The sequence below is a fragment of the Copidosoma floridanum genome, unplaced genomic scaffold (genome assembly GCF_036245765.1).
Source record: "Copidosoma floridanum isolate Cflo_tuat_1 unplaced genomic scaffold, Cflo_Japanese_pri ptg000024l, whole genome shotgun sequence".
Classification (NCBI taxonomy): domain Eukaryota; kingdom Metazoa; phylum Arthropoda; class Insecta; order Hymenoptera; family Encyrtidae; genus Copidosoma; species Copidosoma floridanum.
In genome coordinates this window covers 4,486,079-4,512,503 of record NW_028321901.1, presented here as the reverse complement: position 1 = coordinate 4,512,503, position 26,425 = coordinate 4,486,079, and the positions used below count along the sequence as shown (strand labels likewise).

Below are 26,425 nucleotides of genomic sequence, written 5' to 3'. Positions count from 1 at the left end.
AAACAGTGAGGGCTTGAATTTAATTTTTTTAATTTAATTAATTTAATTTAATTTAATTTAAGGGCTTACTTTGTACGTCTTTTTGCCATGCACACACTATATATATATAAGTGTGTGTGTTTTTTTAAAATGCTTATTGTTTGTTTCCAATGGTAAAAACCATGTTAAACTGTTTTTGCCATTTTTTGGAAGAAAGAAAATAATTTTTGTTCGATTTTATTAGAATTGATTGGCATTGTTTCATTCTCTACAACATATTTTTTTAACACAAGTCTGAATTTAATAAAAAATTACCGACATTTCAAATAATTTGATCACACTAGATCGACAAGGGACCGCTGTGTTTTACTTAAGATCCAAGAAAAACTGAAATGGTTGCGAGGTAGAAATACGCTTCCTGCAAGAATTTTCCGGACGTACTTGTCTCAAAAGATGTTGTATTTGTGCGCGATCTCGTAAATTTCTAGAATGAGTGAAAAGATGACAATATATTGTGACTTTAGCAATGTATCATGATAGCTCTTACTTGATGAAAATTATTTTACGAAATAAAGATTACGCTCAAATTATTATGATGAAAGCTTTTAGTAAATAAGTCGACGATACCATCACTACTGGATAAGTCACGCATCAAGTCGTCAATAATGACCAGTTTTGGTGTGTAGCTTTATGTCAAATAACTTTTTTGTGGTCATCTCTCGTGGAACTCAATATTACCTTCAAGATCTCGGTAACCAGACTGCTACTCATCGTAACAAAAAATGATCTGCCCAAAACGAGTATCACTCATACGGTTAATGTACCATCTGACAAACACCGTCTTGCCGTAACCAGTAGTAGGTCCACTCAGTGTGCACGCCCACGGGTGTTGCCATCGAGTATCCGTACTGTCAAATTAAATTCTGTCAAAAAGCTTAGCGAACGCGTCGTGAGATCACGAGCACTTTTATAAGGCTACCGCAAAGGCTGCTTGCGCGACCAATCAGTTTGTTTCGTTGAGTCAACCACCAATAGAGCTCTTTTTGCAGCCGCCAACGCCGATACCACTGCTCAAACTTACACTAGGATCGCTTCCTGAATGAACTTTCCAGAAAGTTTGTAACTACAGTTACTCGTGTAACTACCATTAAGACTATTTTGTTTTTTGAGGTTAAAGAATGAGCTGATGTAAAATTTCTTGGAAAATATTGTAAGTTTTACTAAACATTAATTACTATTTTAATGTTTGCACTGCCATTGATTATAAACTATCTACCATAACGCTTTTAAGAATGTGCTAACAGGTAGTAATTAGATACATTTATAGAACTAAAATCGCAGAACAATCTCACTCGAAATTCCGTACTTCGAATGAGTAATGTACTGGCCCTGCAAAGGGCCGTTATTTTAGTTTTGGACCCATCTTATCGGTTGGTTGGTAAAGTGTTTCCTGTTGAAAAATAAATGATCGAACCAAAAGCCACGGTTGTACTTAAGGCGACTGTACATTTCCCCTTCTTCTACTTTATTGTTATGTCCTACAAAATGCTTTGACGGGTAACTTGCGTACGCAGTTACAAATCTTTTTTTTTCCGTTAATTGATTTGCAAATTTTTGTATCAGGTTGCATTATCACATCATAAAAAGGTGTTCACCGTGTAGCATTGTCTGACGAGGTTATTTCTGATACACCTAATGTAATTTGATTGAATTGTGTCATTTTATACTGCCATATTTTATAAACGTTTTTTACTACATAATCTACTTAAGCAGCTATCTTGATTTTGTCGGATACTATTATGTCCTTCAAAATACGATCACTCGCATCTTCGAGCAAACTGTCTTCTTGAATCATATTTTCGCAACATGTACGACACATTGGAAAAATTATCTTGTTATGCATTTTTACTCGTAACACAGGATGGTATAAATTTCACGGTGGTAGCACATCACACATGATTGAGCCGTTTACAAGAAATAAGTAATTGTTGTTTCCAATAATGCTTTAACACTCTATTTGTCCTACGTATATCAATGGATGTTCAACGGAAGAGCTACCGCGTTTGCATGTATACTGTATTTTATCTGTACTGATTCACTGTATTTCCATTACGACCTCTCAAAAATGCATCACGTGCGTTGAGAAGTTTTTGACTCCAAAAGCCTTCATTTTATTGAATAAAATGTCGAAGGTCGTAATTTCTTTATTAAAAAGACATTCCCACTTTTCGATCAGCTGGTACTTGACACTATTTTTTCACTGATAGCACAGGTTCTCTTATATTTTTCGTCCATTGAATCGCCAGTTGTTGAAAAAAATTTCTGTTTACTCTAAAACATCATGAACAGCCATGCCAGAAACAACCGTAAAAGTGTAATACAATAATACGATAATTATCGACACCAATTTGTGGAGCGCAATAATAATCGACAACGATACCTTCTGGTAATCGTTTCTCTTTGCATTGTCCAGCTTGTTCGATGAGTCGATCAAGAATACGCTTCTACATTCAACACAGCCATGTCAGCGCTACCCAACACACATAGTGACTGTTGCGTCTTAAAGTCGAAATACAATATTACGAACGGCGTTTTACTATCAGACGTCTTAATGGGCTGTACATAACAGAGATGACAAATAGGTAAGCGTTCTTTACATGTATTGCAAAAAGAAATTCCACAAGCGTGTATTTGTTTTTTGTTTGTTTGTACAATTTTACAATATGTTCGACAAATTTTTACTTTTTTGCAAATAGTAAATGATTTATCAAACGACATTTTATCCAAGTGATTTTTAAAATAGTTATTAATAAATGATCGATGGCAGGAGCCACATTTTTTAGAGTTGCCAGTTTTTCACTCTGTGCTAATTAAAAACATTTGTCACATTTATTACAGCATTTTTGATCTTTTACGAGCCAAAAACTGTTACTACAAGGTATGCTGTACCCCGCTGTTCCACTTGTACCAATTATATTTAGAGTCCGTTCAAAATGTTGTTAATTTTCGTAAAATATGAATCGTAGTATAATACTTATGCTTCCGTATGTATCTAATAGGTTCCAGTATTGATTCAACCTACCTGTAAGTATTTGCCCTTTCATAATGTAAGCATAGGCTGCCACCAAGGCTCTCGGAAGGCAGAGGCTGTCATAGTTTCTATTAGTCATTACTGTATCTTCGCTTAATAGTACACGGTCACATCTTCTAGTACCATCTACGGTTGTACATGTAATTGACAGTGTATATGAATTCCAAAGTAGTTTAAGCTTTGCACAGCACCAAACAACGCTTCCCAAAAATCTACAACACAAAAATCGTGCACTGGTCTAAATGAGAACAATAAAGGTCCGTGATTAAATATTTCTGAATTTATTGTTACATCAATGAAGTCATTGGGTTCACTTTGACCAATAAGCTGTCTATGCAAATTGTTTATACATTGTTCTAGCCAGGTATATACATAGACGTTTGGCGGTGGTCTTAACAAGCGCCCATGCACCTTTCGTCCTTTATAGTTAAAGCTACGTTAACGTTTAACAACTTCAGACTCGAGAATGAAGAGTGGATGCACTCTTATTCTATACTGTAAGTAAAAATCTGTAATGACGTTTATAAAAAATCTGTAGTAATGATATTAATACTCAGTTTTATATATCGTGTACCAGTATCGCTGCTATTAATGGTGTCAGTGGTGCTGTTGCTACTAGTACTACTACTATTACAAAAAAAAAAAAAAAAAAAAGATTCATACGAGTAAAAATTTAAAAAACTTGCAGTAACATCGTATATAATCTTTTACTAGCGGGTCCTTATTGTCGACTCTATGCTTGACTGCTTTTACAACTGTTTCGAGAATCACTATATTTTTAAACAGTCCGCATTTAAACACATCACTAATCATATTTATCTAACAACGTAGTACAAGAAAGTACAACTTTTTAACTAACACATTCATTGATAACGATCTTAAATTGCGACTCCACTCATTAGCACACATTGTACGAATGTGCGGTTCTTGAACATTTGCAATACGTAACTAACACCTAATAACTTAAATTAAGAAAAAAATACAGATTCTGTACTCTACACGAATAATCAAATATTTTACATTAAAATTCTTCACCGTGTGTGTTACACAGGCGCACGCACGCGTATACTATACTTGAGACTTCTGGAGCACATTCTACGTCACGCGGTATTTAGTGTAAGCAAACTAGACGAAAACTACCCCTATTTGATTAAAATCCAGACTGGACTAAAACTAATTTCTTCGTATAGATGTCAAGCCCAACAACAAACGTAATCACTTTCGGACAAAAAAAATGTCAGTAGCAGTCCAAAAAAATGGTAAAAATGGCCAAAACACGCCTTTTGCTTCTACCGGAAAAGCTGTAATTCGGACAAAAAAACGTTCTACATCAAAAGGTGCGCAATTTTAAGACAAGCAAAATGAGCCCTGATGGACCTAAATCAACCTTGCCGTTTTTTCGGAAATTGCCAAAAATGCCAATTTCACCCTGTTTCTCTGTAGCTTGTAACTAGCGTTGTAATTAATACTTTGACTTTAAATTTTAACAGAACATGGGTTTTGTGATTTTTAACAACCATGCTTGGACGTGTCGCTGATTTAAGCCACACTCTCTTTCTTGCAGAGCCATGCCAATCCAGCACCGCCACTGGTACTTAGCGAAAAAACACCATAATCCGATATATTTTAGGATACTTACGAAAAAGTTAGGGATACGAAAATGTAACCCGTGCTAGGTAAACATCTTATTAAGAGAAAAAAATTTTGGAAAATGGCTCTATGTGGTCTTACAACTTTTTTAGAGCCATTTTTCAAAAGGACCTTTTTTTAGTTCATTTAACAGCCTGCAAAAAGTTTGTATCTTAGTATTTTAAAATTTTGTAATGTTGTTTAGAATAACAAAACCCATGTTTTGTTAAAATTTGAAGTCAACACATTGATTACAACGCTGGTAATGAGCTACCGAAAAACAGGGCAAAATTGGCATTTTTCGTCAATTTCTGGATGAACGATAAGGCTGATTTAGGTCCACCAAGGCTCATTTTGTTCGTCTTGAAATTGCGCATCTTTTTCGTACACATCTTTTTGTTGTCCAAATTATAGCTATTCCGGTAGAAAAGGAAAACCTGTTTTGTCCATTTTTACCATTTCTTTAGACCTAGTGCTAGCATTTTTGTTTGTCCGAAAGTGATTACGTTTATTGAGATCTATACAAAAATATTTGTTTTTGATCAGTCTGGATTTTTCAGTCAAAAGTCTTGTTTGCTCACACTAATTTATTGAAAAAAAAATACGACTTTTGCAAGTTTTTGTATTTTATTCGAACAATTGAGTGTCTTACTCGATGGAATTGTCCATCTCTACGCGAAGAGGGTCTCTTATTACTTTTATCCATGTATACTCACACAGTATGCATTTTTGAGTCATGTACAAGCACGCCCGCATATGTAACTTTAGATCCCTGGAATATAACTTTTTATGTATTACTCACCGTCGTTTTGTCTAACGAAAAAAAAACATATGTAGTGACAAAAGTAAACAAATGTTTGTATGTGTCTCGCGAATAAATTGTACTGACTATGAAACTTTCAGTTACCACTCATTGGTAAGATGTGTACCAACAAGTTAGTTGACAATATGCTTCCGGAGGATGAGGAACCTTCGGAAGCTGAGATATTCCTGAATAGTGATGTTATAACCGAGAGTGGGCGCTAACCACGGCCTGATCCTATGATTCTGAAAATTTTATGGTCACATCATGAACGAGCTTATCCGTTAACTTATTTTGTGGGAGCTCATGTCATTAGTGAAGTTTTGTTATACCGGAGTTATTTAAGATCTTATTAATCAAGTTTTGTGAGTTTTGACATTATGGCAAGAGATTTCGGACTCGGCAATCTATAATGGCTTTTCCAAAAAACATTTTATAAGGCACTAAATAATTGCGATTCAGTGCACACAGTGATCTACTTTACTGAAAATAAATATGTGTTTATAAGCCATCGTTTAATTAGAAAACATAAAAGATTAGTAAAACGGCGATACATTTTTCAAAACTATGGCTGAAAACAATTTTTTTTCTTTACTTTAAAAAAAGACCGTTGTCTCATGGGAAAATACCTATTCTATTACCTTTTAAAGAAAAGCTAGTGAATTATGTACATGAAAATAGTGATAGTGAGTGGAAAAAAACAACTGACATAATTTTTCATAGTTATAGTGACATAGTAAGAGATAATAGTGATAGTGAATACGATAAAACATGGTTATTGCATTAAACAGTGATGAAAATAGTAGCATTTATGTCGGAAATGATGAATTCGTAATCTAGTGACTTTAATTACAGGGAGTATTTAAACAATGTGTCGTGTGATACTGAAAATGATTCGACTACATCTGTGGTTTCCATCGGTAGAGAAACACTTTACTATAGTGAAGAGTACAGTGGTGACAGTGACAGTGAAAATAATTTTGAAGAATTTATCAATGCTGACTATGACTGTGAAATATGTGAACAAAAATTCAATTTAGTTATTTATGGATGTTGGAAAGAATAAAAGTTAGACGTGGTGACAAGTGCGTATAGTGTAATAAAATTTATTACAGGGAAAACAAAAAAGGTGAATGCGTGTGGGGATTGTATAAAAGTCTTAATGGTTGGTTGTGCTAAAACTGTCAATCCAAATTGAATAAACATTAAAAACTTGTATTCGGTTCATATTGCAGCTACTAATCGTCGTCATAAATGAAGGTAAGTATTTGATAATTTTTCTGGCATTAAAGTTTCCTGCAATACTTTCAACTTCCGTAAAATATAAAACGTTTAAATTAGCCGTAAGCTGAACCAATACTATAACGAGAACTCTCTTACACTTTCTCTTTCTCTTACTATGGTAATTTAGTAATTTAAGAATAAAACACACACATGTATGCAAGCAGGTTCAGGCAATCTTAGAGGTGGCAAGAAAAGGAAGGTGAGAGGAAGGGGTCGATAAATTTTCTTCTAGTAAGTATACAGTGACAGTGCCCTGTCAGCAAAGTCTCACCAGTCTACATAGTGGGGGTTTGTTATGACGGGATATTGTGTCACAATAACTCCTAATATGTAAGGAACTTCAGAATGGTAACATACATAAGTTTTAATGTTTAATCAATATATGAATTTGATCTTTGTTACGTCCATAAGTTGATGACGCATATGGTAGATCAGCATGAATCTCATAGTGCTCAATAGATTCATCAAAGGAAACAGAAGACTGAATGCTTCAAATCTCTTCTATGTTTAATACAACAACAGAAATAGAATTTGCACTTCAGTTTCCACCACGGTACTTTATGTTTAGTCCTAGACTTTTTTAAAACTTATTGTTTTGATATGTTAACTTTGGATACTTCCAATGTTTTCTTGAATGTGCTGGCAAATTGAATGTTTGTTGTGAACTGCGCATTGAAGTCCATGTAGAACTACTTATATAGCTTTTATGATTCTGTACAATTCCCGTTACATTGACGGTTTGATTTGGGACTTGACTGTTATTATCTCTCCACGCAAAATAACTTAATCACCATCCTGATCATTAATATACAGTTTCTTATAGAAAATGATCTGACCAACTAGAGTTTAATAAATAATTTTTGAAGGGACTTCAAAAATTTTTTACCCTGGTGGTACAGCTGCAAAAAATTCGTGAATGGTATGTACTTTTTGATTATTTATATAGGCTCTACTAGTGATGTTGCACTCAACTCGTAATGCGTTAACCTTGAGAATCGCTATAGGTAAGTCTGAGATAAAGGTGAATATCTTGGAGAACTCGTTCAGTAAAACCTAATAGTCACTCTATAGAATCGTTTAATTTGAAATCGATAGTGTCACTATGCTTTATAACGCTACAGAGCTTATAATTGTTTGGTTAAATAGTTAACTTGACAGGTGGAAAATACTGCACTTCTAATATGGAAAAAGTACCAGACACACTAAGTGTCAATGCTTTGGATCATGACTTCTTCTATTATTATTAAAGAGCAAATAAATAATCTCTGAGTATAACATCACAGTTGTGAAAATTGAAATTTTGACGTCTTTGATGGTTTTACTCATTTTATCAACTCATAAATACAGCATTGAATTGGCAGGTGACGGCAGATTGTGAAAGCTGTCAAAAAAAGTACAACTATATTTTCATGATTCTACCCAATTGTTGTTGTCTACTACTGTTGTTTTATAATATTGCAGCCAACTTATAGGTAAGTCGTTTTTTATAAGTACTCCACGAAAATGAGGAATTTTAAAAATTCTAGTATACTTTAATACATCAACGTTAGTTAAAAACGCATCAACTATTTTTACTGCAGTGATATTTTTTTTAACTTTTGACTTTCAATGAACACCTAATCTAGTTAAATTAAAGACCATATGTGACCATTTGGAATACAAGTACAAAAAATTTATTATGTATAAACTTCATTGATCAAAATGTTGAGCCATAGACTTAGAACGAGTTAATAATAAACATAATGACAATGATAAAAAAAGTCGAGTTTCATAAATGGTTTACAAAAAATATAAAAGTGCAATCATTCATAATTAAATCAATGCCCCACTCTTAAAACGATCATTATTCCAACAGTGGATTATTGATTCCTACGAAAAAATCAAAAGAGATAAATTTAATTTTGCAGAGATTAAGAAGAATTGAGAGCTGATAATTGTCAAGGCTTACATGTTTAGTTGAAAAAATTTTTTTTTATGACATTCGTGGGCAAATTGGAAAAACTACTATTTTTTCATCTACTTTAATTAGTTTCTTTCGCCATAATCCACAATATTATCAAGATGCCATGGTCGTAGTCAACAAGATTAAGCGGCCAGAAATCGAAGAAAATTTAATTTCTCTGCAACACAAGCTTATAATAGACCTGACATTGTTTTGCAAGTATTTCATTAGAAAAAGAACGCTTAAATAATATAATGGTTAAAAAAAACTTCTTTGGTGAAGTGGCATCTTATGTTAATGTATTGAATTTGAAATAAAGGGCTGTCGCACATTTAAAACTAGCTAACAAAATTACTATACTTTTTTTTGTAAATCGATTCATAAAATAATAGATGTTCAATTATATATTATCATGAAAAATATGGTCTATATTCTACATGGTAGTTGGTGAAAGGTAGACGGAAAATGCTCTAAAAAAATTTTTAACACATTTTCAAAAAGAGACAAGTATGGAACAAATTTTCTATTGTCACATCAACATTCAGGTTAGAACAAGTATCCGTGCTGTTAAATATTTGTATAAGTACGAGTATATTTTTTAAGGTCATGATGCAGCTTCTGCTATTATTAGATCGTAGAATAAAGAGAAAATCATCAACCACGATAACATAAAGGTTTTCTCAGAAACTTGCTTTATCAATTCTATTGAGATATGTTATAGAACATTTAGTAAGCCTGTACAAGGTAAAAAACATTCTTTTGTTCAATTACCAGTATATTTGCCTAACGAACAATGAGTTATAAATTTTAGAAAGTTCGATGACTGTAACGAGAACTATTGATCTAAACAGTAGTATGTTTCTGGATTATTTTAAATTAAATTGGCAAGATAAAAATGCTTAACAGTATTTTTATAATAATATGCCTTCATTTTATACCTATAAAAAAAAGGTGTATATGTATCCAAATAAAACACTGAAAAAAAAAATTTTGATTGCATTGGTCGACTGTATTCTGTCAGCTCAACTTAATGGGAATAATTTTATTTATGATCATTGTTGTTGCATGTGAATGGACCTATAAGTTTTAATCCTATAAAACAATCAATAGAGTTGTACAACAGTCTTTTACAGTAGCATGTTTAACATGGGATTTTCAAGAAAATGATAATGAAAAAGTTTAATTTATTGCCAACTAGTTCTTTCAAAATATGTATAGATACCTTAAAAAATGCCATGTCTGAGAAATTTCTACTTCGAATAATATAGATGTTTGATACTAACTTGCATACACTGAAATTAATAATTTACTGATTAATGGAAGTCGAAGTTTATCAGATTTTCGTTTAGAAGGGTCTCAAATAAGTTTTATTTTCGTAATTATGCTGTGGAGCGGAAAATTCCATCGAGGCCCAAAAAAGTACGGAGATAAGGCGTGGTTATGTTACCGACCATTGTGTTAACGTGTAATTGGTTGTTAATCACAGCGGATTCGGCGATCGCGAGTATGTAGGTGTGGAATGGAGATGGGAAGATAGAAGCCGAGATGTACTGGGAAGTCAAGGAACGAGGAAGGATAGTTTTTAAATTTCAGGTGGTAAGAGCTGTGAGGGTCTAATTCATATAGTAAGTAACTATTTGCTTATCACCAATTTGAGTTCAAGATGCTAACCCTAAAACACTCGCTACCCGGTTTGCTAGAATGTAAATATGTGAGATGGATGAAAAAAGCGCCTATAACGTGACTATATAAAACACTTATATGTATGTCGAAACAAACAATGATTGTGAATCGCGGCGAAATGAGCAAGTCATTCGAGCCGCCTAATCAAAGCCGCCGACGCCGCTGCGAATCTGGAAGGTATAAAAGTCCCATGCAAGCCCACGTTAATCACTTTTGCCATCAGCAACAAGTCCGGCGCTTTGTCTAGGGAGCTCTGCTCTTCAAAGCACTGTTGTAATATTATCGCAATAAATAGCGAATTTATATATATATATTTGATTATCGTTTCTTATATTACACTATTCATTTTAAATACGGCACTGGCTATAAGGGAAACGAAGAGGCTATTACAGCCTCCTAGTTTCCCCCGTACACCAGTTACTCCTCTTTTGTGTTCCTCGAGTAAGGAGCGGATCTCTGGGGCAATACGAACCGGAGTTATCCTCTAGGTAAGGAAGCTAACGAACTGGCGGACCTTCAGGGCAATACGAACTGAAGCAATCCCGGTTTCTAGGCGACTTACCGCACCCAACAGGAACTCAAGAGAGTCCTATAAATTCTTATTAACTAATATATAAGATCCTCAGACGTGTGCACCACGGGTCAGGGGCATTGCGAATCTGACTACGTCCCTGCGCACATCCACTGAAATATCTCATGATACAAGCTGGAGGCAATACGAATCCAACATTGTACCCACGAGTCTCCATGGTCCTCTATCCTTCTTAAAAGTATATCCACTAATACTAACTCACATGAATATATCACGTCACATAAAAGAACCATCAAATAACAATTATTGAATTTATACTTGAAATATCTTTCTATAATCACGACCCTTACAAATGGCGCTCGACGTGGTTAGTACGTAATATATTCATTAAAAAAAAAAAAAAAAAAAAAAAAAAAAATTTTAAGAGCCACCATTTTTGTAACAAAAATGGAGGAGAATAGCCAAGATGAAAATGATGAGAAACAAAAATTAGAATTAGAATGGAAAAAAATAATTATAGAAGAACTGCAATCGGTAAAAGAAACACAAAATGAAAACATAAGCAAAATGGAAACTCTCAAAAAGGAAAACGAATCTTTACAAGTACAAATGAAAAGAATAAATGAAAATGTAAAAAAAAAAAAAAAAAAAATGATCGACAAATGGATCAATTATTTAAGTTAATATGAAAATCAAGACTCTCGCAACACAGCCACAAATAATACCCCTCCTAATAAAAATAACCAAAACAAAAACACCACATCCTATAACAATCCTCATAGACCACATCAAAAATACCTTCAAAATAATGCAAATTGTAGAAACATTACAACTCATAATAGTCCAACAAGTGAAGAAAAGAATTCAATTGTCCATGAAAACCAAGAAGAGATTAAACTTAATCCTTTATTAGAATACGAAGAAACGAATTATGATATCAATTCAAAAACAAGATATTTCACAAATTCGGGAAACAAGCAATAGTTGCATTTAAAAATTCAGATTTTCTTAACAATAAAAAAGATAAAGAAAAATTAAATGCAACTCAAATCAATTTAATATTAGAAGACACTAGAAAAGAATTAATACATGATATAGAAATAAAAGATAATATCCCTCAAATTTTAAAATGTCCAGAAATAACTATCGAATTAAAAGGAATCAAAACTAAAGCATTAATTGATACAGGGAGTGAAGTAACTTGTTCATCTGAAGAATTTTATCAAAAACATATAAATACATTAAAATTCGTACCAACATTACCAATGACGGGAAAGTTCGTAAAAGAATTTATGGGAGAACGTTCTACACGACTAATAAATACTAAAATAAGTTAACTAGAAGTAGAACTGATTTTTATCATAATACCAAAGTTAGTAAAAGATTGCATATTCGGATATGACTCATTAAAATAAATAAACTTAATATTAGATACTACTAAACAAGAAATAAATATAAGGAACAATCATTTATATGATGCAATACAATATGAAGATATAATACTCACAAATGAAGATTATGAGTCCATAACAATAGAAGAAAAACAAATGAACTTTTAAAATCAAAAAATTCTTTTTCTTTAGAAAATGTACCTTCATTTACTGAGGATATTGAATATATGAACGATATCTTCAAAGAGGAGGTCGTAAACAAATTAAAAAGTTATAAAAATTTTAATGATCGACAAATGGATCAATTATTTAATTTAATATGGAAATATAAAAACATATTTGAAAAAATTGAATATATAAACGATATCTCCAAAGAGGAGGTCGTAAACAAATTAAAAAATTATAAAAATCTTAATGATCGACAAATGGATCAATTATTAAATTTAATATGGAAATATAAAAACATATTTGAAAAAAAAAAAAAAAAAAAAAAAAAAAAAAAAAAAAAAAAAAAAAAAAAACGCATGATGACAAAAACATAAACACAAAACATAAAACTTTCAACATAAATGATTTGGTGCTGGTAAAAGCTCTACACGTATCAAGCAATGAAAACAAACAAATTGCCAAGTTTTTTGAAATATATGAAGGACCTTTTAAAGTAAAAGAAATATTGGGAACAGACACTTACTTACTGTCCAACAAAGACAATAATCGGGAACGAGGAAAATTTCATATATCAAACCTTAAGCCGTTCCACACTTAGAAAACACACATGAAAAAAAAAAAAAAAAAAAAAAAAAAAAAAAAAAAAAAAATGTGAATGTAGTCAGAGTTAACAGTTCGTACATTCACATAGAACAATTACATAACAATTTACTAAATATGTGAGAGTGGTCAGAGTTAACAGTTCGCACGTTCACATAAAACACAAAAATATAATATCAATAACCATGGCTGTTTTCTGGTTGAATAACGGTAGACAAAACTATTGAAATAAACACATAATATTTAAAATCCTTATTATTGTCTGAAATTGCACAAAGAATAAGTAAAAATAGAAAGAAAGAGCACAGCAAGTTCAGTTGCTTCTGTAACGCCAAACCTTTAAGATGTGCGACCAGAAAACACAGTCAGAAAATTACCTGGGTATGTGCCATGCCTCCACGTTGGTAAATGAGGCACTATTAAAGAAATCGACATTAGCGATGCATTGGAGCAAGGTGCGAGGACAATGCCAGAAAATTATAATAGCGCGATCAAGAGACATTAATGGCCAACAGGGCCAGATCTACACGGAGTATCAAAGAGGAATTACCACGCAGACAGTCACACAGAAAACCAAATCGCAAAAGACCCAAACACCGAAAAGAGCACCTATAGAGCTCCGAAAGATGAGCAAGAGAGCGCTAGAATTAAAAAAAATGCTAAACGAACCAGCAATAGAATATGATCCTGAGGATCCATCATTTAAAAAACCAACAACTACAGGAAGGATACACATGCTTAAAAATGATGAAGAAGTAGCCAAGATCATTGAAGTGATGCACATAATCAAACCGATGATCATGAAGCCTATCAACTGTGAGGATGCAGATATAATATAAATAGATATCTTTTTTAGTTTATGGTAAAACATATAAATCATTTTTTTTATTAACTATATCATAAGAGACTAAAAAGTAATTTTCATATAATATTGTTATTGGCTGAACGTAGCCATACTCTTTATTTTTAAACAAAAATCTACCATGGCTTGTATAGATAGTAGCATGGATGGAATAATGATTTATTATGCTTATATATATTGTTAGGAGTTAAGCGCAACCACTTAGTTTTATAAATTTGTTTTGAGAACGAACTCCACCACATCTTGAATGCAAATTGGCTGGGGGAGATATGTGAGGGTCTAATTCATATAGTAAGTAACTATTTGCTTATCACCAATTTGAGTTCAAGATGCTAACCCTAAAACACTCGCTACCCGGTTTGCTAGAATGTAAATATGTGAGATGGATGAAAAAAGCGCCTATAACGTGACTATATAAAACACTTATATGTATGTCGAAACAAACAATGATTGTGAATCGCGGCGAAATGAGCAAGTCATTCGAGCCGCCTAATCAAAGCCGCCGACGCCGCTGCGAATCTGGAAGGTATAAAAGTCCCATGCAAGCCCACGTTAATCACTTTTGCCATCAGCAACAAGTCCGGCGCTTTGTCTAGGGAGCTCTGCTCTTCAAAGCACTGTTGTCATATTATCGCAATAAATAGCGAATTTATATATATATATTTGATTATCGTTTCTTATATTACACTATTCATTTTAAATACGGCACTGGCTATAAGGGCAACGAAGAGGCTATTACAGCCTCCTAGTTTCCCCCGTACACCAGTTACTCCTCTTTTGTGTTCCTCGAGTAAGGAGCGGATCTCTGGGGCAATACGAACCGGAGTTATCCTCTAGGTAAGGAAGCTAACGAACTGGCGGACCTTCAGGGCAATACGAACTGAAGCAATCCCGGTTTCTAGGCGACTTACCGCACCCAACAGGAACTCAAGAGAGTCCTATAAATTCTTATTAACTAATATATAAGATCCTCAGACGTGTGCACCACGGGTCAGGGGCATTGCGAATCTGACTACGTCCCTGCGCACATCCACTGAAATATCTCATGATACAAGCTGGAGGCAATACGAATCCAACATTGTACCCACGAGTCTCCATGGTCCTCTATCCTTCTTAAAAGTATATCCACTAATACTAACTCACATGAATATATCACGTCACATAAAAGAACCATCAAATAACAATTATTGAATTTATACTTGAAATATCTTTCTATAATCACGACCCTTACAGAGCAGAATCCAAGGGAGCAAATAAGGTAGGCGGATTCCCTTATGGCTGGAAAGAGCGTGAGTCGAAAGACTTTTTAGCATTGGAACGTAAAGCCATCGATTGCTTACTTAATCAATCGGAGGGTGGCCCTAAGGCAGCTCGACAAGGAACTTGGGGACATTTGCCCGTAGCAGCTCTCTGGGTGTCGCTTGCATTTCCGTCGCGTTATTTTATGTTCGATTTATAAGTGCTTTGGCTTCTGTTGCTTCTCGCGGTCTCTTGCTATTTTTTTGCCGGCTTTCCGCATATGTGGTGACTATTGGTTTTAATTTTAAATTTATAAGTTTTGAATGTTTTAATTTTTACACAGTGCTTTTAAAAAATCATTAAGGATTTGCTCTCTTTACGAGCATTTTGAGATATACTTCCTTGGCCTGCCAGTCATTCGATGTTTATTGCGTTAGGACATAGATCTATTATCGCGTTAGATATGTATATATATATATATATATATAAGTATATATGTAAGTTGATTAATACAGATAGAAACCGATGGCAACGTTTGTTTTGATCAAGGTGAGTCGAGTAAGCGCGATCTTATTTTTATTTTTGGCTAGTACCTGTTTTGATTGTACTTGAACGTTCGTCAGATTACGATTTAAGATGTCTATATGGGGAATTCCAGCGAGCTTATATACGAAAATTAGAATTACTTGGATAAAGAAACAGAAAATTTTGATTTATAAAAAAGAAAAAAAAAGCGTGCGCTCCATTGGAGTCTATTCTAACATTGTAAAAATATTCAAATAAATGGTTAATTACAATGACGTTGATTCATTTTTAACATCTAGTTGTTGCTTTTTCCTATAATCTGCTGTGATCCTCCGTGTCCATAATTGAGAGCCTTAAGTCAATAATACGAGAATTTATACCTTCAATGAAGCAATCAATACAAGTAAATGTATCTCCTGAACTTTCTCTGTAACTACCGACCCAAATGGCAGATTAAGCAATAAAGATAAAGGAAGGTTTTACCCAATGAAGTAGATTTTCTACTGTTAGAAATTGAGCAAGTAAATTAACTTAAGATTTTCCTGTACTATGTATGATACGCCACTCGCGCTGGAGCACACTGGATCGTAAATCTGCTGTCTCCACTTACACTTACATAGCGTGTATTACTTCTCCGTTCAAGTTACTTTAGTACTAGTGAACAGTTTATTTATTGCACTAGCTTAGGTATAAACAATTTAGTAATTTATACATACAGATATTCAGTGACAATAAATGATATATTTTTGTTAATCATCTGTGAAGTGTATGTTAAATTATTTATACTTGGCCATATCTCCATTATACTTCTCTCCTACTTAATCCAGCGGATATCATCAATCATACAGTCTACTAGAGCATTGATCTCGAACATCGTCCTTCAACCCGGATTCGTATTGTGAGGGCTTTCTTTTGGCCATTCGATACCATAGTTCCACGTGTCTCTATCGAAGTCGGCCATTTTGGCCTCCTTCACTGTAGTAGAGAGAGCGTCTTGGCGGACGCAGATAGTGCGCCGGCGCGCTGTCCGGGTTCTCTCTCTCACGCACTTCTAAATAGTGCAGAAGCTCTCTCGTCCTCTTACGCACATACATATAGAGCACGGCTCGCTTTATAGCCAGGCTTTAGTGGCCTTCAAGTGTCCATGCACATATATAGCGTTCGGCTCGCTATTATCTGGCCTTAGTCGCTATTATGAAGCAGTGCGTATTAACGTCCTATCGTTTGGTGACGCGGACTCTTCGCTACTGCTGTGCAGACCACCTCGTGCTCACTTGTCACTAGTGTATGTAGTGAGACAATAGTACAGTGCTGCAACAGTTATAACAACCGGTCCTTTTATGGGCCTCTGCTGTCCATTGGCGCGAATTAAGCTACTGCCTGCTGTGCAGGTCATTCTACTGCTGTTGCTGCTGCTGTCCATCGGCGCGAGTTTTGCTGCCACATGTTGTGCCGGCCATTTTTGCTGCTGCTGTTCGTCAGCACGAGTTCTACTGCTGCCTGCTCTGCAGGTCATTTTTGCTGCAACTACTTGACTCTAAGTGACTTCTTTACTACCGTTCGTTTTATTATTAATTACATTCGAATGTTTATTTATTTGTCTGGTTAAATTAAGCTAGCGAATCTTATTTAATTTTTGACCATCTTACTAACTATAGTTATAAAAAACTTGATTATTTAATTGTGAATAAATAAGCACCATGGAGTAATTCCTGATTCAAGTTTATCAACAACGTTTAAAAGCTTTGTTTTATTAGATTTGAATCGTGATTTGTTTGCTCACTTTTATTGGCCCTTTGTATTGTATATTATTTGATTTATCAAGATGGAGGATTACATTGAAAAACAAGCTATGTTGTTTAATAAAATGAGTAAGGCCTATGTTAACTTTAAAAACAGGGTCAAGCCAAAATGACTAGGAGCCAGGCTACGTCCAGACTCTAACAACTTAGGGATACTTATAAGTCCTTTCAAGTCAATCATGAGGAGATCTTGAGGATTTTTCCCCTAACTATTAATCATAATTACTTCAAGGACTATGTTGCTGATAAGGCTGAAGATAGCTGTTATTCCGTTCAGGGTGATTTCGAGGATTATTTATCGTCCTGTGGTGATCCAAGTCATCCTCCTCAACCTTCATCAAATGCTGGTTCTTATAATTTTTCATCGTTGCCACCCATAGAATTACCTTACTTCTCTGGTGATTTCTCGTCATGGGAAAATTTTTGTGATGTTTACAGGGTTGTAGTGCACAGAAAGCAGAAAATTTCTCCTATAATTAAATACCAGCGTTTGAGGGCCCATTTGAAAGGCGAGGCATCGGACCTCATTCAAAATATCCCTTTATCTGAAGAAAGTTACAATCAGGCTTGGGATACTGTTATTTACTACTGAGATAACAAACGTTGTCTAGTTAATACGTATACTTCCAAAATACTAAGCTGTCAACCCATGAAAGCTAACACTTGTACGGAAATTAAACGAGTCTCTAAGGAGATTTTTGGTTCTCTAAATTCGATGTTGACTTTAGAACGAAATGTTGGCGATGTAGATCTATTTGTGGCTGCCGTAGTTAGTAAATTTGATTTTCAAACTAATAGGGACTGGCAAAAAACATTAGGGAGTAGTAGTGCACCTCCAACGTTGACCCAATTACGAGAGTTTATTTCATCTCAAATTCTCGCGTTGGAGTCATACACTGGTAGACCTATCAATACCCGAATTAGTGTACCTCATAAGCAGAATACACTGACTTCTGTTTCACATCCAACTGTTTCTACTATTGAAATCAGTACTTCTACCACCCCGCCGAACAATAGAGAATGCAAGTTTTGCCATCAAGAACATAGTTTGACTCTTTGTGGTTCCTTTGAGAATGAGACTTAAAAGTCCAAGTGGAATTTCATTAAAAAACGTCATCTCTGTGTTAATTGTTTGGAGACTCATAGTAATAAGAATTGTGAGTCTGAGTCTAGATGTCAACATTGTCAACAGCGACACCACACTATTATGCATAGAGGTGATAAACCTAAAGTCAGGGCATCTAACTCCAAAAGTAAGGCATTGATCTTAAGTAAGGAAAATAATAAACGCAGCAACCACCTATTTTTCTCCTAATATTAGTACCAATTTGCAGTCTAATTTTCAGGAAAAAGTTAAATCGCCTAAAATTCTTCTTGCTATTGCTAGAATTTATATCTCTGCAGCTGATGGCACTCGGATTTTCGTAAGAGCGTTAATTGATCAGTGCTCTCAGAGATCTCTTATAACGAGATCACTCTGTGATCTACTGAAATTTAGACAGAATAAGGTTGACACCACCTTGTCTGGAGTAGGTGGAGTCTTATCCTTGGATACCAAAAACTCGGTTAGTATAAAATTTCAACCCCATTTTGAATCAAATTTTGAGCATTCCGCTGAGGCTGTGGTTGTGCCAAAGATAACTACTTATTAACCTCCTGTGAATAGTAATTTGATTGATCTGTCCTGTTACGATAACATCTCTTTAGCCGATCCTAAGTTTTACTCTTACGATAAAACTGACGTGCTTCTCGATGCTTCGGTACATGCTTTAATTATTGGTCAAAAGGTTAAAAAAGCTTCTCCTGATTTACCCATTGCCTCAGCCTCTTAGCTTGGGTGGTTATTGTCAGGACCTATCTCACCAACTACGTCTTGTCAAAATACTAGACATTCCTCAGTCATAGTCAATATTGAAGAGAGTCGACTCAACGAGTTGGTTCAGAAATTTTGGGTAATTGAGTCGCATCCTCAACCTCATCCTAACTTAACAAAAGATAAGTTAGCCTGTGAAGAAATCTTTTCCTGTTATCACTACCATGACGAAGATGGTAGGTATGTTGTTCATTTACCCTTTAAAATCCAACCAGAGCACTTTTTTTAATTAGCAAAGCAGTCCTACCAGTCAGCTGTAGCAATGTTTCATCAGCTAGAACGTTGGTTTGAAAAAAATGAGCCTTTACATGAGGCCTACTCGGCCTTCATGTCTGAGTATCTTGAATTAGGACACATGAAGTAAATTTTTTCTAAATTGGAATCAGCTGCTTTATATCTACCGCATCATGGAGTTTTAAAAAATGGAAAATTACGGGTTGTGTTTCATAGATCAGCTGTTTGCGGCTCAGGTATTACCCTTAATTCATTATTGCATTCTGGTAAAAATTTACTTTCACATTTGTTTGATGTCATTTTTAAATGGCGATTCTGAAAGTTTGTATTTATCACTGACATCGAAAAAGTGTTTCAACAAGTCCTAGTTGCTCCAGAGGACCAAAAATATCAAAATATTTTATGGCGTGTTAATCGGTCTTCACCCATTAAATCATATGCCCTCACAACGATCACCTATGGTTTGTCAAGTTCGTCTTATCTTGCGAGTCGTGTTCTTAAGTAGCTTGCTAAAGATCACTCAGATACTCATGCTCTGGCTTCACAGGTAATAAGTGAAGAGTTCTATGTGATCAAAAAAATACATATACCCAGGTGGAATTTCTATTCTTACAGTTGTGATTCTACAGAGGTACATGGGTTCACAGACGCATCCAAAAACGCTTATACTGCTGTTATATATTTGCGTTTGGTTCATAAACATAAAGTAAATGTTTCACTTCAACAGGCCAAAACTAGAGTCACCCCACTAAAAATTCAGAGCATACCCAGGTTAGAACTATGTGCAGCTGAGCTGTTATCCACAATGGTAAACATCTTTGTTGAAGTTGCAAACTTGAAAGGTATCGATGTTAATTTATGGTCAGATTCGAAGAACGTGCTACATTGGTTAAATGGTATTCCATCTAAGTGGCCTGTTTTTGTGTCCAATACGTGTTCTCGTATACATGAGTTGACACCATACGCAAAATGGCACTATAAAATTAAAAAAAAAAATCCATCAGATATAGCTTCCAGGGGGGTTTTTCCTAGTCAGTTGTTTACTCAAAACCTATGGTATGACAGTCCAAGGATTTTGCATGAATTACAGCCAGTGTATCCTGAGTTAGGGGTAAGGTCTATTGACCAACTTATTATCACTGTGATCAATTCAAACCTGGTTAATAAGTCTGAAACCTTTTATCTGACTTTATTACGTCACTGTTAAAAATGGGAAAAACTTCTTCGAATTACGGCTTATTGCCTTCGCTTTGCCTTCCGGTATCTTCGTAAGGTCAAGCAAAAATCTTTGGAACCTGTGTCCTATTCAAATCTTTCAGTTGAAGCGAATACTAAGCCCCCTTTACAGGCTAGTTTACCTTTGATAAATCTTAATGTCTTTATGAATTTTAATACGTTGCATCTAATAATACCTGAGTTGAATATGGCACTTCACTTTTTAGTTTTTAATCACCAACAGATTCATTTCGTTGCTGATTATCACGTGTTAAAAAAAACCAAGGTTTGCCGTTAGACCAAAGTTTACCCATGTCTCACTCCAGTCGTTTGCGTAATTTGAGGCCTGTCCTCAGTGACTCTCTAATTAGAGTTGGAGGTCGTATAAGTAAATCGCAACTTGACCCTATTGTAAAACACCTAATTATTACGATGGATAGAGATCATCTTACGTTTTTTCTTATAGAGTATTACCATAGACTTACCTTGCACGGGGGAGTTCAGCTGACACTCTTGACTATTCGCCAAAGTTATTGGATTCTTCGAGGAAGACAAGTTGTTAGATTAGAACTTAGTCATTGTATAATGTGTAAGAGATATATGTCCAATACTCAAACGCAACTCATGAGTGACTTGCTCAGCTCTCGTGTAATTCCTTGTCCACCTTTCCAAAACATCGTGGAAAGGGGACTCTAAAGGGATACATTATAGTCTTCATTTGCGTTGCAACTAGGGCTATTCATCTCGAGTTGGTGGAAGATCATACGTCTGAGGCATTTATTGCAGCGTTCCATAGGTTTGTATCCAGGCGTGGGCATTGTACAGATCTTTACAGCGATCAAGGTTCTAATTTCATTGGAGCTAACGCTGAGCTCAGAAAAATATGGCATAATAGCCTTAATCATTCACCATTTATTCAAGGATTAAATAATCTAGGTACTAGTTGGCATTTTAACCCTCCTTCCGTCCCGCATTTTGGTGGTATTTGGGAAGCGGCGGTGAAGTCTGCGAAATCCCATCTGAAGCATGTAGTCAGGGAGCAAATTCTAACCATTGTTGAGTTTTCCACACTTTTGTGTCGGATTGAGGCTTGTCTTAATTTCAGACCACTAGTTCGTATTTCTGATGATCCTGAGGATTCAAACCCTTTAACTCCTGCACACTTCCTTATGATGAGGGCTTCATATCGTGTACCAGAACCTGATTTTAGATCAGAGAAGATACCACCTCTTAAAGGATGGAAGCTAATTTCTCAAACGTTGCAAACTTTTTGGAAAAGATGGTTGTCGGAATACCTTACCACTCTGCAGTCTAGGTCAAAGTGGTTAAACCTCCAAAGATCTTTACAGGTTGGTATCCTTGTTCTAATAAAAAATGAGAACTCACCACCTGAAAAATGGCCTCTAGGACGCGCAGTTGGGGTGTACGGTGACGCCGAGTTCCTAGTCAGAGCTGCTAAAGTTAAAACAGCCAGCTCATGTTTGGATGGGTCAATTCACAGATTAATTTTATGACGTACTTACGTACATTTATTACAATTAATTTAACAAACATTTATATAAAGGAATAAAATAATTAGCATTTGAATTTTAAGTTTGTTCTCGTTCTCTTGCGTTCATCAAAACTTAGTTTAAATCAATTTGATTCAATTTCGTCCAAAAAACTTAAACCCAGAATTAATCATAAGACTTTGTAACTAAATATGCGGTCCACTCTTAACACATTATATTATTTCTTATTTTTAATGTTAAAATATTAGATTGTTTTCCATTAATCGGAGGGGAACGAAGTTTTATCAATTAATTCTTATGTATTATTGATATTATAATGTTTAATTGAACTGTTGTGTGTTGAACTACACATATCAATCGGAGGAGTTTGTTAGAAATTGAGCGACTAAATTAGCTTAAGATTCACCTATACTATGTATGATAGAAGACTCTAAATAGTTAGCCAATCATAGGCGTACACGAGTCTCGTCAACGCACCAATCAGTGCGCTTCATGTACACTCACTCTGTGTCGTCCACTGCCGCTGCGCGGCAGTCCGCCACTCACGCTGGGGCACACCGGGTCGTAAATCTGCTGTCTTCGCTTACACTTATATAACATGTATTACTTCTCGGTTCAAGTTACTTTAGTACTAGTAAACAGTTTATTTATTGCACTAGCTTAGGTATAAACAATTCAGTGATTTCTACTTATAGATACATAGAGATATTTAGTGACAATAAATGATATGATTTTGTTAATCATCTGTGACGTGTGTGCTAAATTATTTACACTTGGCCATATCTCTATTATGCTCCTCTCCTACTAAATCCCGCGGCTATTATCAATCATACAGTCCACAAGAGCATTGATCTCAAACACCTAAAATTTTTTACTGTTGGTTGGCGATGGGACATTGAAAGATACACAAGCTTAAATACTGAATTCTGCCTTTAAACATAAATACAGTTGACAACATATTCGGTAAAATGATCGATGAACATAATTTTGAAGAAATGAGTAAATGTATAGTTTTTGTGGCACAAAATATTGATGTTGCTAAAATCAACAAATAAGTAACTAATCTTTTGAACATAAATACAGAACAAATGTATACGGAAATCGATAGCACAGATAGTCGCAACACTGAGGAATGAGGTGAAATCCTTCTACCAGAATTCGATCCTTCTACAAGAATGAATTTTCTAAATCTATCCAGTTTACCACCATGTTAATTACGTTTGAGAAAAAATTGCATAATAACGCTTATAAGAAATATTAGTATAGATGAAGGCTTGTGCAACGGTACGAGATTTAGAATAATTAATTTTTTAATTACTTATTAAAATGTCAAATTCCTAATTAACGACCAAGTATTTCTGCTTCGCATAACATTTTACTGTATAAATGAATACCCTTTTGCTTCCAAAAAAAGACAATTCCCTGTCAGTTTGGCATTTGCAATGACAATCAATACATCTAAAGCTCAGACTTTTATTAATATCGTCATTGATTTTCGAAGAGACGTTTTCAATCATGGTCAGTTATGTGTAGTGAAGTTTAGAGTTTTATTAGCGAATTCTTTAAAAACTTACATTGAAAATCATGAAAGAGAAAATTTCAAAGTCAAAAATCATGTTTACAAAGGGCTATATTTGTAGAATAATTTTTTTTTTGTTCGCGTACATAATTTTTATTTAGTCATGCATTAACAGATTTCTAGCATGGACTACGATTAGTATAATTTTTTTATGAACTAAATAAAACTTAATGTTAGAATTTACTACGTACTTGTAATATGATATTATTCAAGAACAATTAATAGGAAAATCTTACACGTACTTACCAGCATTAAATATGTTTAACTTTATTCAACAAGTTTATTCATCTATCACCTAATTAGTACACATTACTATTGTTGTAAATAGCCCCTAAACTCAGAAGCTTGCTAAATTTTAATAAAAATTGGTGTGTGTGTGTGTGTGTGCAAATCTATTTGTACTGTATTATTCGAATATATACTAATGAACATGCGTAGTTAAATGTTTCGACGATATTTATATAAAAACTCACCTAAGATACAACTTGATGTTTTTAGGTGTGATTATTTTCAAATTCTGTTTAAATTAACACAGGTGTCATCATAAGTCAAGTATAAAGTAAGTTTTTATAAAATAATTTAATTCTGCTTTTACTAACTTTTATTTGAACAGTTTCAGTACCAATTGCCATCATCTATTTGAAATTCTAGAACAATTACTTTTATGAATTGAGCTTGACATAGTTTATGTCATAATTTATTATTAACCTATTTGTTGTACATATAAACTGTAAAATAATTAAAAATTATGTTAAATGAAACCTTTTTGGATATTTAGAAATAATCAATATAGAAGTATGAAGTAAAGTTAACCAAGCGAGAAGATGACCTCTAGTCAATAGAAATATACAAAAAAACACCTTGCTGCACAACGTCTTTTTAGTAAATATGTTCGTCATTTTTGAGAAAAAAAATCACTTTCATATTTTGAAATATCCTTATAAGCTTTTCAATGATTTGGTTCATCGTAATTTGGATTCAAATACTAAAATACGAAAATGAGGTACTATTGTAACTATTTATAAAGAAATCATAAAGATTAGAATCATCTCAAATAGAAGAATTTGTATAAAAATTATTTGCGAAGGATTGTTCGAAGTATAATTATAAGATCAAACACAAAGAAAAAAGATTATACGTTAAGTATTTTTCTTAATACTTAAAAAGCAAAATAAATGATTTTCAAAAAATTGATGGATTTAGAAATTTATACTTCCGTGATAAATTAACAACTCCTTATCTTGTTTACCTTACAAAAGTTCAAGTGTGTTTGCCTTAGCAATGTCATTTAATTTATTATTTCTTTCTAGAATTTGTGAGAAAAAATTTTGTACCTTTCATTAACATGCCAAACTATCTACATAATACCACTTTATAACACATTTTCTATTCAGAAAATAATGATTTTATTTTTTCCTGGGTTTTCAGCAACATCAAAAGATATTGTAAGAAGGATAATCATGGTTTGTCATCATATCAAATGTAACAGTTTTATGGTTCATTAGGTCACTAGAGCACAAAATACAAACATAAGTGCCCGAAGGGTGCCGATCTTGTATGCTTGTAGCCGAGTCACGTACATTGTTTGTTTTACCCAGGGGATTAAATACAATTTTGCATCCGTGGGCATACTTTACACCCAGTAAATCACTCTGGGCCTTAGGGCAGAAAAGTACTTTAGGACGAGAGGGCACAAAAAACTGATCTTACATGGTCAGAAAATGTTTTCGTCTTTTTTTTTTATTTCATCGTTACTTTGATAATATTTTTAATATAATCTCGTAGCTGCCAAAAAAAAAATATTTTTATTTTACAACTTTTTTAATCAAAACTTAAAAAAAAAACAATTAAAACTTTCATGATTATGCATGTTTCAAATAATTTGTTTTTTGTTTTTCCGTGATTTTCTATAATTTAGACAATTTAGTCCTGTAAGTTTGTATCTTTCAAAAGTTAGCAAAATTTGATAATAGTATCAATCGATTAAGTGGCTCAATATTCATTGTAATACGTGTTTCCGTATAAAAAACTATCTGTGATATTTACTTACTTTATAAAGGGAAAAAAATTTGAACGTATTTTTTACGTGTAAAATCGATTTCAAACTTGAAATGTTTTGATGCACGTAAATAATATATTAAGAGTGTCTAAGAAATATCCACACATTATTTCCAAAGTGCATAAAAGTGATTTTACTATCTCGGGCATTTTTATGGGTTTGCTGAGCCCACGGTAGGAAAAAAATAGTCTTAAATACACAAGTGCCATCCATTAGGGGCTACCTTACGGTAGCCCAAAATGCACAAATGGTCGTAGAGGTGACGGCACTTTTCTGACAAAAATGACTATTTCACCCAGAACTTATAAAACAAAAAAAAACAAAAAAACAAAAAAAAAAAAAAAAAAAAAATTAAGAACCAAACTAGTGAGCATACATGCGTAAGCATGTTCGTTTGTACACTTACATTAGTAAAAAATGTTATC

At 34.1% G+C, this 26,425-nt stretch overlaps 1 protein-coding gene across 1 annotated transcript in view; it reads right to left on the bottom strand.

The window, feature by feature from the left end:
• omd (integrator complex subunit 5 omd) overlaps positions 1–26,425 on the bottom strand; it is a 332,161-nt gene that overhangs the window by 105,647 nt on the left and 200,089 nt on the right. The gene's annotated exons all lie outside the window — the stretch shown is intronic.